The sequence below is a fragment of the Nyctibius grandis genome, chromosome 3 (assembly GCF_013368605.1).
Source record: "Nyctibius grandis isolate bNycGra1 chromosome 3, bNycGra1.pri, whole genome shotgun sequence".
NCBI classification, from domain to species: domain Eukaryota; kingdom Metazoa; phylum Chordata; class Aves; order Nyctibiiformes; family Nyctibiidae; genus Nyctibius; species Nyctibius grandis.
Window position 1 is genome coordinate 11,130,188 of NC_090660.1, and position 12,785 is coordinate 11,142,972.

General features: G+C 41.5%; 1 protein-coding gene across 7 annotated transcripts in view; it reads right to left on the reverse strand.

Annotated features, from left to right (window-relative positions):
* ATXN1 (ataxin 1) overlaps positions 1 to 12,785 on the reverse strand; it is a 377,565-nt gene that overhangs the window by 270,540 nt on the left and 94,240 nt on the right. Inside the window, exon 2 of one of the 7 annotated variants that reach the window (XM_068397240.1) lies at positions 7,858 to 7,927. The exons of the other annotated variants lie outside the window; for them this stretch is intronic. The gene's annotated coding sequence lies outside the window, so the exon portion shown is untranslated. The remainder of the gene's footprint in view (positions 1 to 7,857; positions 7,928 to 12,785) is intronic. 7 annotated transcript variants of the gene reach the window in all.

Genomic DNA, 12,785 nt, shown 5'->3' on the forward strand with positions numbered 1-12,785 from the left:
GGCTGTTATATACTTTCAGTCTGAGCTGCTTTTTGACTTCATCACAAATTATTCTTTCTCCTTTAGAAGACTTCATTAAGGATATAAGATTGGCTGCAAAGAGAAATGCGTTGCAAAACTTCTCCAAATTTATAACTGCGTACACGGCTGATTCAACAGGACATACAGAACTGGATATGGAAAATAACGCACACATCCTTATAGATGGAAATGAAAGTTCTCACATTCTCAGCTAATAAAGACCTTTTTTTCCAAATATTTTTGTATCTAGGCTAATCATTCACTTTGGAACACTAACAATTTCACCCTTTTCTGGCTTTACAAGATACCCCACGTGAATAATGTGATGACTGGACATGTCTCTAGGATTTTATGTGCATTCTTTTAAAAAAACTTTAAATGTGGTCAGAGGTATTGTAAAGTGCTCTCTGTGAACAAAGCCGCCAGCTTCTGGAACTTCTTAGTCACAATAAAAAAAATAACCAAGTGAATTAACATTTGCCTTTGCGACATTCTCTGCTATGTACAAATACTGCTCTACAGTCTTTCTCTATCGGGCAGATAGTCGCTGTGTATAATTTGGCTTTGATGATGCTTGGCTGCTGCTGGCCACCTGATCTGTATTCACTCGCTCTCTTCCTCTCCTGAAGAAAAGGTCAAACGTTAATGTCCTTGTTCAGGTATTCAGACTGGTGCATCTTTCTTGACTTAACGCTGCAGCCTGAGCGATGCCTTTTGCTTTAAGTGCTGGCATCAGTACTGATCAGTATGTAAGGAAACAATGCCATCCCATCAGTTTCTCCAAAGAGCAACATACAGTTTTCTTCCATTCTGCTTTGCTGTTTTAACCACAAAGTATTACAATTTTTGCTGGAAGCACCAAAGGAGAAACAACTGCTGCTGAAAATTCTCAGCCCACGTATTTGCTGGATTATTAAAGCCCTACCTCTGCTGTAATCCATACGGGACTCCCAGGCTCCTTCTTCTGCCTAGTACTGCAACCATCTCATTCTACGTCCTTTTTCAGTCTCTTTGCCCAGATAGGTCTAGTTAGCCAAAATCTTGCCTGCTCCTTGGCACTAAAGGTATCTCCCACAGGGAACACCCCAGAAATTAATGTCAAGAGTATACAGATATAACGAGGTCTTTAAGTTTCCCTGCTCTAAACAATACCGCACTAGTCTGACACAGGTACAAAGGTCTCTACTGTCCTCTGTGAAAACATTTAATGATATCTCTTCCCACCTCCAAATGAGAAATCATGTGTTGCTTGAAGTTGGACTACTCATGCCCTAAAGCAAACACATCTTCCTCGATTAATGCACCTATATGAGCCAAGAAAGCCTGGCTCCTTTCACTAGCACTCCTTGGCTTCCAAGTGTCCTGAATGAATCATCTTTCTTATTTCACATCTGAGTAATTATGGATCTGCAGCTCCTTCACCTTTAACTGTCAGTTCAGACATAAGGTCAGCTCTGCACAAAATGACCAAAACTCCTGCGTCCATCAGGTCCACTGAAACACTCTAAAAACTCACGTATCTGGGTCTTTTTCTCAGTCACCAATTAACATTAGCATTTACAAGTTTGTCTCATCCAAACCAGATAACTAAAAAAAAAACCCCGAAATCATCGTCAATGGAATAACATCTGATTACAAGCCTGTAAGTTTCCACAGTTCGGTGTATACAGTGTCTTTGTTCAAAGCCTGGGCTGCTGCGGCACAGAAATGGAATTAACACCTCTTCTCCCATGACAGAGTGGTTGCTTCAGGGTAATACTGACCAACACTAAACACAGTCGAGTAGTGTAGCTTGTAATAAGTAACAAACTGCAGTGCTGTCAGCCCTATAACTTTCCTATACAGGAACATCCAGCAAAACTGTTTTATACCTCCTACAAATATCATTTTGATATATGTATCACAGTTGTGCCAGAATATCCCAGTCACACAGCAAATAGTCCTGAGAAAGCTCCATAGACTTTTTCACAGCTATACAGAGGGTAGCTGAATTTAGAGTCTTAACAGATATTAAAAACTGACTGCATGAAGGAAGCGTAAAGCAGAGAGAAGGATTTTGGGACCCAGAGGTGGGTGAGCTACAGCTGGTTTGCTACACATGGCGTGTGTGTGACCCTACATAGGGATCCCTAGAGCTGAAATTACCAGAGCTATTTATTGTGTGTGCAGCATTCTTGAAAAATCAGATCTATTATAATAACAGGGATAAAAATTTAGTCTACATTTCTCTGTCAGTGGGTCTTTAGCTCCAGCATGCCTAAGACTTCTCTGAAAACAGAAATTCTGAGTCCAAGTCATGTGACTATGTTGGAAAACTTTTCCATGAGATCACCAGAGAGTTAGATGCAATGATCTAAGATTCCCACACATAGCTTCTGGTCAGAATGATGCCCTCCTGCCTTGGCTATATTGGCTTTTGTCTGCTTTTGTGACTTAGGTGAAAGGGGAAAACGATGTGTGCTACAGCCTCCTTTCCCTGTACCTCACAACTTTTTGCGTGTTTCTTCCAGTCAGAGGGAACACCGCTGTGCCCAGCAGAAACAGGACCATGTGCCTGCAGAGGCGGCAACCCAAAGCTTAACCCACCTTCTACTGGCTGTGAGCATGCCTGTGGTGTGCTAATCCAAAGCCCACCCAGAAGTCTCTTGATGGAACCATGTTAACCCCAAACCCAGCCTGTCCCTCTCTGAGCCAAGCATAAATACCGCTCCCAAACAGGGCTTGTTCTGCCCGTGAAGTTGAAATAAACAGCATTAGAAAACAGGTCCATCTGGAACTGAGAGAGCTGAAACATTGGTTTTGTACTTTTCTTGATCCCCAGAGTATCTGGGACTTCTGATGCATAAAGAAAGAAACTGGATATTTTAAGCAGCCTTTTAACCCACTGGCTAGATGGGGCCAGGGAGGGAAGGGGGTCGAAATGGAAGCTGCCCAACAACAAAATCTGTGAACTCTGACCTTCTGTCTGAAGATGAAAGCTGAGTTAGATGCTTTTTCTATATATGTTATTAAAGCAGCTTTTAAGGCCACCCTATTTGAACTCTTGGTTGCACTTCAGTACTGTAAACAACCGCCGGAGGGAGAGTTAAGTGAGTGGAAGTCCAAAAAAGTAAGAAGCGTTTTCAGCAGTGGAGAATATTGATCACAGTGAGAAACCATTTATGCCCTGAAGGGCCATCAGCTGTCACTATTTTCCTGGCTCCAGAACCATATTTAGGTGCCTAATAGGAGTTAATTAACATATTCCTTAATAGGTGGGTGGAACTGTGTCAGTCTCAAGAGATAGGGAACACTGACATCAAAATAGACTAATTAACATAATTTGAACCTGTCTAAACTCACAATTGATAGCAAACACAGAAATTGGAGCATCATATCCAATGGCAGAAAACTTATTTAATTCAGTGTGCTTCCAACGAGTGGCCAGAAACAAGTATGCAACATTACCTAAGCAGTCAATTAAATTGGAGCACAGGAACAGCAGCTAACCAATGAAAGGCTTATTTCATTTTGAACTCACAGTCCTCTGTAACAGTTTAAATCATATCTAAAGCAGTTCTGGACGATCTTTTTATCCTCAGAAGCATCTATAGGTAGCTTGTGGCAATGCCTTCCACAGGCTTAATACGTATTGTATAGACTGCGTTGCTTGAATCGACTTCAAGTTTCCTGAATTCAATCCTGTCCTTGTGTGATTAGAAAAAATGAATAGCTCCATTCAGCTCACGCTTTTATACCATTCATTAATTCATTATCTAAAAGCTGAAATTTAGTTGTAGACATGGCCTAAATTCAGAAAGATCCCGACTACTCTGCTCAGAGACAGATGCACTTCTTCCCTTCTACTGAGCTCCCAACTGCCTGAGAATGCCCCAAGGAATGGCAGGTCTTACTAGAAACATTTTGCTACAGCAGATACCACATAATTTCAGCTTGTAAGTCCACTTAGGATGAGCACATTATAAAAAAAAAAAAAAAAAAAAAAAAGAGTTCAGTCCAAAAAGAGCAATTAAAACAAAAACGCTGTTAGTATCAGACATTGTGAGGGAGCAGTGGAAAGGAGAGAGAAAATGGGCCCAAAGTGAGATCCGAGCAAATGGGAATGAAATCTCACTTTGCTGGCATGCACTTCAGTAAACAGGTTGCATACTATACTCTGCTTCCCCACCACACTCCAATTCAAACGCTGCTCACATACGGAGTGTGAATGTTCTTGTTCAAATCCCATAAGGTTTTTATTTCCTTTGCTTATTGACAAAACAGTAAAAACACTATGTTGAACAATTTTGCTACAAGAAAACAGCAGTTTGTCAGAACGATCAAATAAGGCATCCCTCAATGGAAAAAACCACAACGCTATTAGGCAGTGGAATGTAAGAGGGAGAGTTCATTATATGGATACTGAGAGATTGCATTATTTCCTCTTAAAAGGTAGCAGTTATGCAAGTTATACAGTAGTACAGGCATATGAAAATTACTTGAAAAGGGAGTAGAGAATGACGTTGAGAGGTTAAGTGGGGTGTTCCCCTTTATCTCCTCAGACAATACAAAGCAAGCTGATACTCAAGGAAACTGAAAGGCAGTGAATTTACCAACAACAAAAGGACATTTTTTATTCAGTGCATGATAAATAAGCTATGAAACTTGCAGTCTCAAGACATTATTAAAGCCAAGAGCTTATCGAAATTCAAAATGAGATTTTTGTATATGCACACAATAGGAAACCTGGCAGCAGCTCAGAGAGGTAGGTTCTTTTGAAAATGTCTGACGAGACCTAGAAACTACAGTTCCACCTTCAAAACCGATTCAAGCAGACAGTGATTACACCCGCATGAATAAACCCCACTACCATAATTGACTTCATCATTCAAGACTGCGCTGGTGCTAAAGGCTTCTTAACTGGAACTTGCCACACTCTTGTCCTGTCTCTCTGGGTGGCAAATCCAGCTCGTGTTCATCTCTCTGCTCCTCGTTTTCTATGAAGACATAATTTGTGGTGCCTACATCTGTTGTAACTTCAGGGGACATGACTGAGGTGGTAAATTCACTGGTAAATTCTTCTCCAAGACACAAGTCCTAGACTCTTCTAGAGGCCAGAAAGAACTATGGTTAAAGGCAGAACTTGGCCTCCCAGATGCGTTAGCAATGGGCTCTGCATGCATGAAAAGCTTCACAGGTCATTCTGGATTCTCGCCTTCATTTTTAAACTGCTTTGACAGAGAAGGGCGAAATATTACCACACACAAAATCACTATAAAGTGAGATGGGACCTGAATTAGGCAGGGAATTCAGCAAGAAGCAAATTCACCAATGAATGCAGCTTGTATTATTCCAAAGTATTTGCAAATGTATGTTGAGCTCACCAGCTAGTTTCATCTGGCAATAGGTATCCTATTTCAGTAAACTGTTCACAAAACTGTTACTCATAATCACTCCATTTATAAACTACCCAAGCAATTAGGATAATTCATTTCTCTGGCTAAGGACAACAGATCCCATGTTTGGGAGCATAGCTTTGCCACTACCCTATCAACTGTTCCCACTGTACTGGGCTACCCTCAAACTCTCTTTACTTTGTGCAAATAAGCATTCACTAGCAGAGGAACTAGGTGCTTCCCCTTGCAGAGAAGGGCCCTAACCATTAGGTTGGTTGTTTTTCTTAGTCTCTCACCAGTTCAATTCTCTGCTTCTGCTCTGAATAGCAGAATCTGGAGCCCTCTGGAAGCCTCTTGTTTTAGCTACTTATAAACATTTAACTGCTCGTTGGACCAGAGGACAGACTGAGAATGACAGCTTAGCCAGTGGCTCAGGTGCCAGGGGATGCGTCCTTAAGTTTCTGTTCTTGCTCCACCAAAGGCTGTTTACACAAATTTAGAAAAAATAATGAATGTACCCCTTCACCCAGCAATGCCTGATAGCGTGATAGCACTGGTAAAAACTAGGAAACCAAAGCCTCTTACAGAACAGAGGAAAATCTGAAATTTGGTCTCTGTGATGAAATCCTGATTTGGATAAAGCTTTGAGGTGGATGTGCCTAGGACTTCTCCTGCAGCAAGCTCCCCAAGAAAACCAAAAAGAATTTCAACTGAAAAAAAGGCAGATTTTTTTTTATTATAAGCTACAGAAGTTTTCTAAACAGAGAAAACTCAAAGCAACTGATATGCCTCTCCACAGCCAACCCACTGTGCACATACAGGCAGGTCCTTGGTTACACTTAATGCTGGGACTTGCACTGCTCCAGGATTTCATGATGGGAGCTCAGTGTGAGGTATCCCCAGAAAACACTTTCGAGTTCACTACTTGCCTGAATCTGTGTCATGTACTCAGGGTCAAATAAAACAGGTCCATCTGCTGGTGCTGCAGGAATGGATGTGTGTTTCCTTGCAATTGGTCATAAAATAATTTCTTTTTCTATTACAGACAGAGCCTCTCATCCAGAAATAGGAAGTGGTTCCTTGCTGTAACCACTGGTTCCCTCTAAAACATCAACTGGGAAGTGTTTCAGGATAGTAACAAGCAAGCCTCTCCCCCCTCACCTGTTTCTTGAATAACTTTACCATAATTTCCACATAAGCAGAGGAAATGACCTTTATTCCTCCATACTCATTACAGTATGTTCATGGCCAGACAGAAAGTACATCATTAGTTTTTCTGTCATACAGTTTACAGAAACAAAACGAAAACTCCCTTTCACAAAAAGACAGAAGTAGCAGTAAGATGACAGAGATGCTTCTGTAAGAGCATCAGTTTGGGGTTATCTTCTTGCCACTAAAAAGGGAATTGTCAGAGCACTTACATGAATAATTAGTCCACACAGTTAAAGTATTATCAGTTTTCATCTGAGCATCATGCGCAGTAGCTTTTTTATGTAGACAACACCAATGCAAAGACAATTCTCTGATCACCTCTTGAACAACCAGAAAAAAGGGAGTTTATTTAGCCAACTAAGAAGCCACTGGCCCTGCTAAAGTACAAGCTGACGTATCTCTTTGTGCTGAGGTTAAGCTGGGGGCCTTTTCTCTGTCAAAGTGACTACAGAAAACAGATTAATGCTACTTATTTGTATCCCAGTGCTGCTAATGGGTTTGAGCAATTAATGTTTGGGCATTGTTTTTAGAATGTAAATATTCTTCTGAAAGTCTGTATCCATCTCTGTTGACAGATCATTTTCAGCACTGAGATAATTTCAAAATAGATATACGTAATTCAATGCAATGAAGCTAGAGAAAAGTGAATGTGATCATCTGCTGAGTATACACATAAGGAGAGTAAATGGTTCAGACATAGGTACTTATGAGACGGATCCCGTTTGCTGCTCAGAATTATAACAACCTTTTGGCAAAATATGGAGATTTGCCAGAAAGGGTAGCAGTAATGCTGTATCATTTGGCATTTTTATAATGTGCCCCCTGCCCCTAAACGTGCCTGCCTTGAACTGAATAACCTCTAATCTGCATTTATATTCTCGTATCTTTATCTGTTACGCACTACATGCACATGAAGCCAAGTCTCTGATCATACAGAGATGCTATTTAGAGTACACAAAACTTCCCTGGAGGGTTTCCATTTAGAGAAAGCAGCAGATTATCATAACTCTCATGCAATGGTAAAGAGAATACAAAAGGCTCAGCTATTTCCACTGCAGAGTATCAATGTCATTCATGTGTCCCTATTTTAATATATTCAAGTACAGCAGCAGTCCTCCACAAAGAACTGGGAATAGGTTTCCAAAAACATCAGGTAGGAAATAGCTTTTGTTCTCTCTCCTGCTGTTGTCCAATTTGAACGGCAAAGAACTTCAGACCAAAATTTACAATAGTCTGTTATTCAACTCACCTGCAGTACCACAATTAGCGACTTCAGAAGGTTACATGCTGCCTCTCATTTTCAGCATGCTTGGTCTGCACTGATGGATAAAAAAGGGCAATGTAATTAAACAATATGGTAATAATTGTACAGAGCAAAACAAAGGGGAGGAACTCAACTAAAGGAAAAAAACGTAAAAACCATTTTTTCCACATAAAGTCATGCTGCTTACCAATTTCCCTCAGGAGAGAACAGCAAATCATAACAAAATGCAGGTAACAGAGAAGTCATGCTGAAGTAGTTGTGACTGGGTTTTGGCAAGGGACGGGGAGCAGAAGGGAAGCGCATGTGAGGGAGGGTTTCTGAATTCTGCTGGGTCTTATCCTTTGACACTGAATGCTGGGTCATTTATGGGAATGCACTTACATGTCGGGTTCTTCCTCTGGGCCGGATGGGAATCCCTTCAAGGGGAGGTTGTTCCAGTAAGGAGAACACTTAGACTAAGTACCTCTGTATCTAGCCAGCTGTGAAGCCCAACTCTGAGACTGCAGGGTTGGAATTCATTCCTCTGGGACTCCATTACCATCCCTGGAGTGACTCCAAAGATAAAGTCTTTTTTTTTAATTATAATAAGAAATAATTTTTTTGCCTTAATATACTGAAAAGATACATCGCATTAGCCTTCTCTTGTATTTTCATTGGGTGCTGCTTGCTTTTCTTCAAGGAGGTTGCATCCAGTTATACTCAATGTGTCCAACTGATCCACTCCTATCACTGATTTCATAAGATGGCTTGTAACAATCATTCTTTATTGATGTCTACTGGTCAATTTCTTACCAAAACGGGTTACCAGACACACCTCATTCAAGCGCTGACATTAAAGCAAGCTTGTTAGTCCAACCAGCAGGGATAAAATCTCTGCCTCGCAAGAATTTCCAGGTCTGTGACTATCTTTGATATCAGTTCCACTGGAGGTCAAAGGCTGATGACACCGAACTAGGACAGCTGAGATAGCACAAGGCTGGCCCAATATAAATTTGTAGATATGATGAACTAAAGTAAACAAAAGATGAGACTGAACTGTCTTCTGACCCTCCAGTTGATTCCTTCCCATTTAAACCAAAGCACTTATGTCCACAGAAAGAGTCAGGACAACTAAAATGATCACTTAAAGGTCCTGTGCCTGTATTTTTCATAAAGAGCAAGTGGTTTGTGTCTTTTCTCGACACTGACAAAGGGAGGGAGCAACTGGAAGCCTTATTTCTTCCAGCCCTGTTGACATGTCTTGTGCTTTACTGAGCTGATGGGTATAAGCAAGGAAAAGGAGAGAGATCCGTGCAAAAGGAGTTTTTCACTTCTGCTGCATCACCAGCCTTGTCCCTACAAGGTACAAGTCCTCTAAGTCAGAAGAGTACATTTTGTCATCTCAGCTTGTGTGGACAGTGCAGCCACAATAACTGATCCAACAACGTACATGTGCCAAGGGATAGGTCTAAGTATGTTCTTATATAGACAAGTAGGAAAGGAAAAAAAAAAAAGGGGGGGTCATTTTGGGAGGTGATGGGGCAGTGCTCAGCGCTGCAATCACATATGCTATGACTGGCCATCAGCAACCCAGACAATTGGATTTGTTGTAACGTGAAGTGACACTGGCTCCCAGTACTTTGCAAACAAAAAGGGTCATGACTCTCTCCAGCACACTGGCCATAGTTCACCTTCTGCAATGGTGGATATGGGGAGCTTCCACAACTACTTCTGTCCCTCAAGGCCCAGAATGTAATTGATGCTTAATTTCTGGCTGCCAGGTACTCCTCACAATATCATCCACATCAAAGTCCGTTTGCCTTTGCTTCTCTCTAGTTACCCTACCTTCCACCAGGATGAGATGACATCTCAGGACACTCACTAGGGCTGCACTCCTGTGGTATGCTGGAAAGGCAGTCTTTGTTGGTCACTCATTTTGTGCCTTCTCCACAGCCTGGAAGGAAAGGGAGGGCAGGATGCTCTGACCTATGAAGGGGATCCACTTCCATTGGGTCCTTGTCTGCCTCTGTCACCAAAGTGACTGAGAGGGACATCTAGGTGGTGTGGCTTGGAGATGTCGAGCCTGATGAGATACTTCTGGAGGCATTTTTTAATGGCTGGGGAAGTAGGACCTTGGTGTAAGGTGGACGGTATGATGATACAACAGCACCAGAAAACTCTGCAGCTCTTTGGAAGGGCTTCTTTCCCTCTCCAGAGACTATCTAGGCTATCACAGGTACCTGTATGAGGAGGTGGCCAAAATCAGAGGCTGCAAATAACCCCACTGTCCCCATGCCAAAGAACACGTGGCAGGACAGTTTGTCACACAACTTACAAACAATTCCTCTCTTTTCTTCTCCCCATTTTCCTTCATTTCCTTCATTCTCTTTCTCTTAGCACCTCTGTCAAATGGAAGTTTTCCCAACATTTCAGATGTAGACATCACAAAAGATTGCTCATGAATCATGCAATTCCTCTTAATCCCCAGAAACTATGGTATAGTTGGGAAAAGAATCCTGACATTTGGACTCCAGGTCCCATACCTTAAACATATAAAAAAATTACTCTCCTTATTTAAAAAAGCAGAGACAGAACAAATGTTAAGAGATACAATTCTCTACTGCACAGCTCTACATAAGGGGGCTAACATGTTACTGGTCTAGAATAGCCAGTGTAAAATGGTGGAAAAGGAAACACCTGGTACCTAATGAGATGTCACAAGCTTGTATTTGCAATGAAAGTACACAAATTCAAGAGGAAAACAGACCCATGCAGCCTGAAGCCAGGAAAATCCAATGAGCAATGGATAGATCTTTAGGCCTTCAAGATCAATAGGACTATTCATGTGCTTAAATGTTACACGTGTATTTTAGCACCTGGCTGAATTAGAGCCTCAGAGAGCAAATCAGGAGATGGCTGCTTGTTTTCAGCCTGCAGAAAAGACAACCCATTTTGAGGACTGCACTGATTACCCTAGTTTATAATTTCCTTAATATCAAAAGTTCCACAAAGATACATTTTGTTCCCTAGAGCTCCCCAGAAATCAGCTAAACATATGGACTGCTTGCTTACACCTACTACAGAAGGCTGAGTATTGAGGATTTATATATTTTAGTCTATGTGGTGTAAATATGTATAAATTTATATTGTGTTAATTTATGGCATACACTACAGAAGGTTTTGCGTGAGCTGCATTGCATTCCTTCCCACGTTTCTGCTGAAATATTCATCTTCGGGTCTTTTTCTCCATGTTTTCCTTAGTCTCGCCACAGATGTTTGGGCAGCTTGCGTTAGAAGGCAATGTGCCTTAGAAGTACATTTAGGAATTTAGGTGATGAGAATACCAAACTCAACTGTGTGGCTACAGCCTGACAGGATTAACAGGCTTGGTGAACACTCACCAGCGTCTCGGACCTGCCTTCTGATACACAGGCAAGCATTGCAACGTAGCTTGTAAATTAGTACCACCAAGACAGACACGCAGCGCACAGAGAACTTCTGTCTCCAGGACTGCCAAACAAGTGCCTGAGAAACATTGCGTTCACACACAAAACACGGATACATAAAGCTGCCGTGCCAAAAGAAGGACTGATTCTCACAAGAACAGGCACCTGTGTACCAACAAACTACACTCAGCATTACCGCAAGCAGTCCCTTCCATCTGCCTGTATGCAGCTCTCAAGAATGAAAACGTATTAACGTGTCCCAATCACTTTGAAAACGATAGGACTCTTGCCGTTGGCTCAACAAGAGCAAGGTCAGGCCATTGGGCCAAACTTAGCCCTTATTTCCCCCTGAGCCCTTATCACAATTCTATCAACACGGTCTTCATGCACAAGGACTGGCGGTAACCCAGAAGTCCCAGTGCTAAATCGTGGCAGTATTAAGAGCCTGCTGCCTGCCATAACATCCAGCAAGAGATACGAAGACATACAGAAAACTTAATTAAAGCATTGACCTCATCAATAGCAGTGGGGCCCAATACAACGTTTATTTGCTTACATTCGAGTTGTGCATCAAGACGTTGCATTTCACTGACTTACTAGAATATGAAAATGCACAACTACACAAATAGTACCGGAGGGAGTTACTTAAATAAATAAATATTTTATAGCTATTACAGAGTCCTAAATGCAACACATAGTATTAACTGACAGAGAGGAATGAGTAAGAGGATGTGTCTGCAAATATTTTCTCACACACAGCTGTGAATTACTTTGAATTTTTGACCCTTTTTCCCATTCATTGTCCAAAAACATTTCTATGTTCTGTGTTATGGCAACATACTGGGAGACCTGGGTTCAAAGTCCAGTGCTGCTTCAGTTTCTCTGTCTAATTCTGAGAAAGTCACTTTCTCCTTTGAGGCCCTCTGGGAAAGACACAGTTATGGATATTTTTCTCCAGTCCTCTCTGCTTTTCTTGTCTGTCTAGGATCAGGGACAGATTTTAAAAGATATTCTGATTGCTAAAGCTGCAACCAGTGCTCTTAACAGTCCCATCAGTCACTTTACTTTGCCCTTGAGAATGACAGCAAATATCTCCTATCCTCAAGTGCCTGCAGATCTTCACCAGATCTGGCCCTACGCTCTGGGATGATGAGTGCCCATCAGTGTGCATGTTGCCTAATACAGTGGTGGTGGTATTTCACAGGGTGATGTTAGAAGAATAAAACATACAGTGGTACAGAGCCACAGATTTCAGTAGAGTCTAATTTAGATTTTCTGGATAGCTTTTCTATAAGTGCTACTACAGCTACACCACACAATCGCAGATGCATCAAAAATGCTGAAAAGGCATTTTTTTGCATAGAGAAGGTGAGTAATTCTAATTTAGCAGGTAAAAATTTACAGTAATTCAATGAAGGTGCAGATTACATTACCCTGCTGCATTGCTGTACAAAGGTTTAAACAGACCATACATTTTGCTGGTTTTAT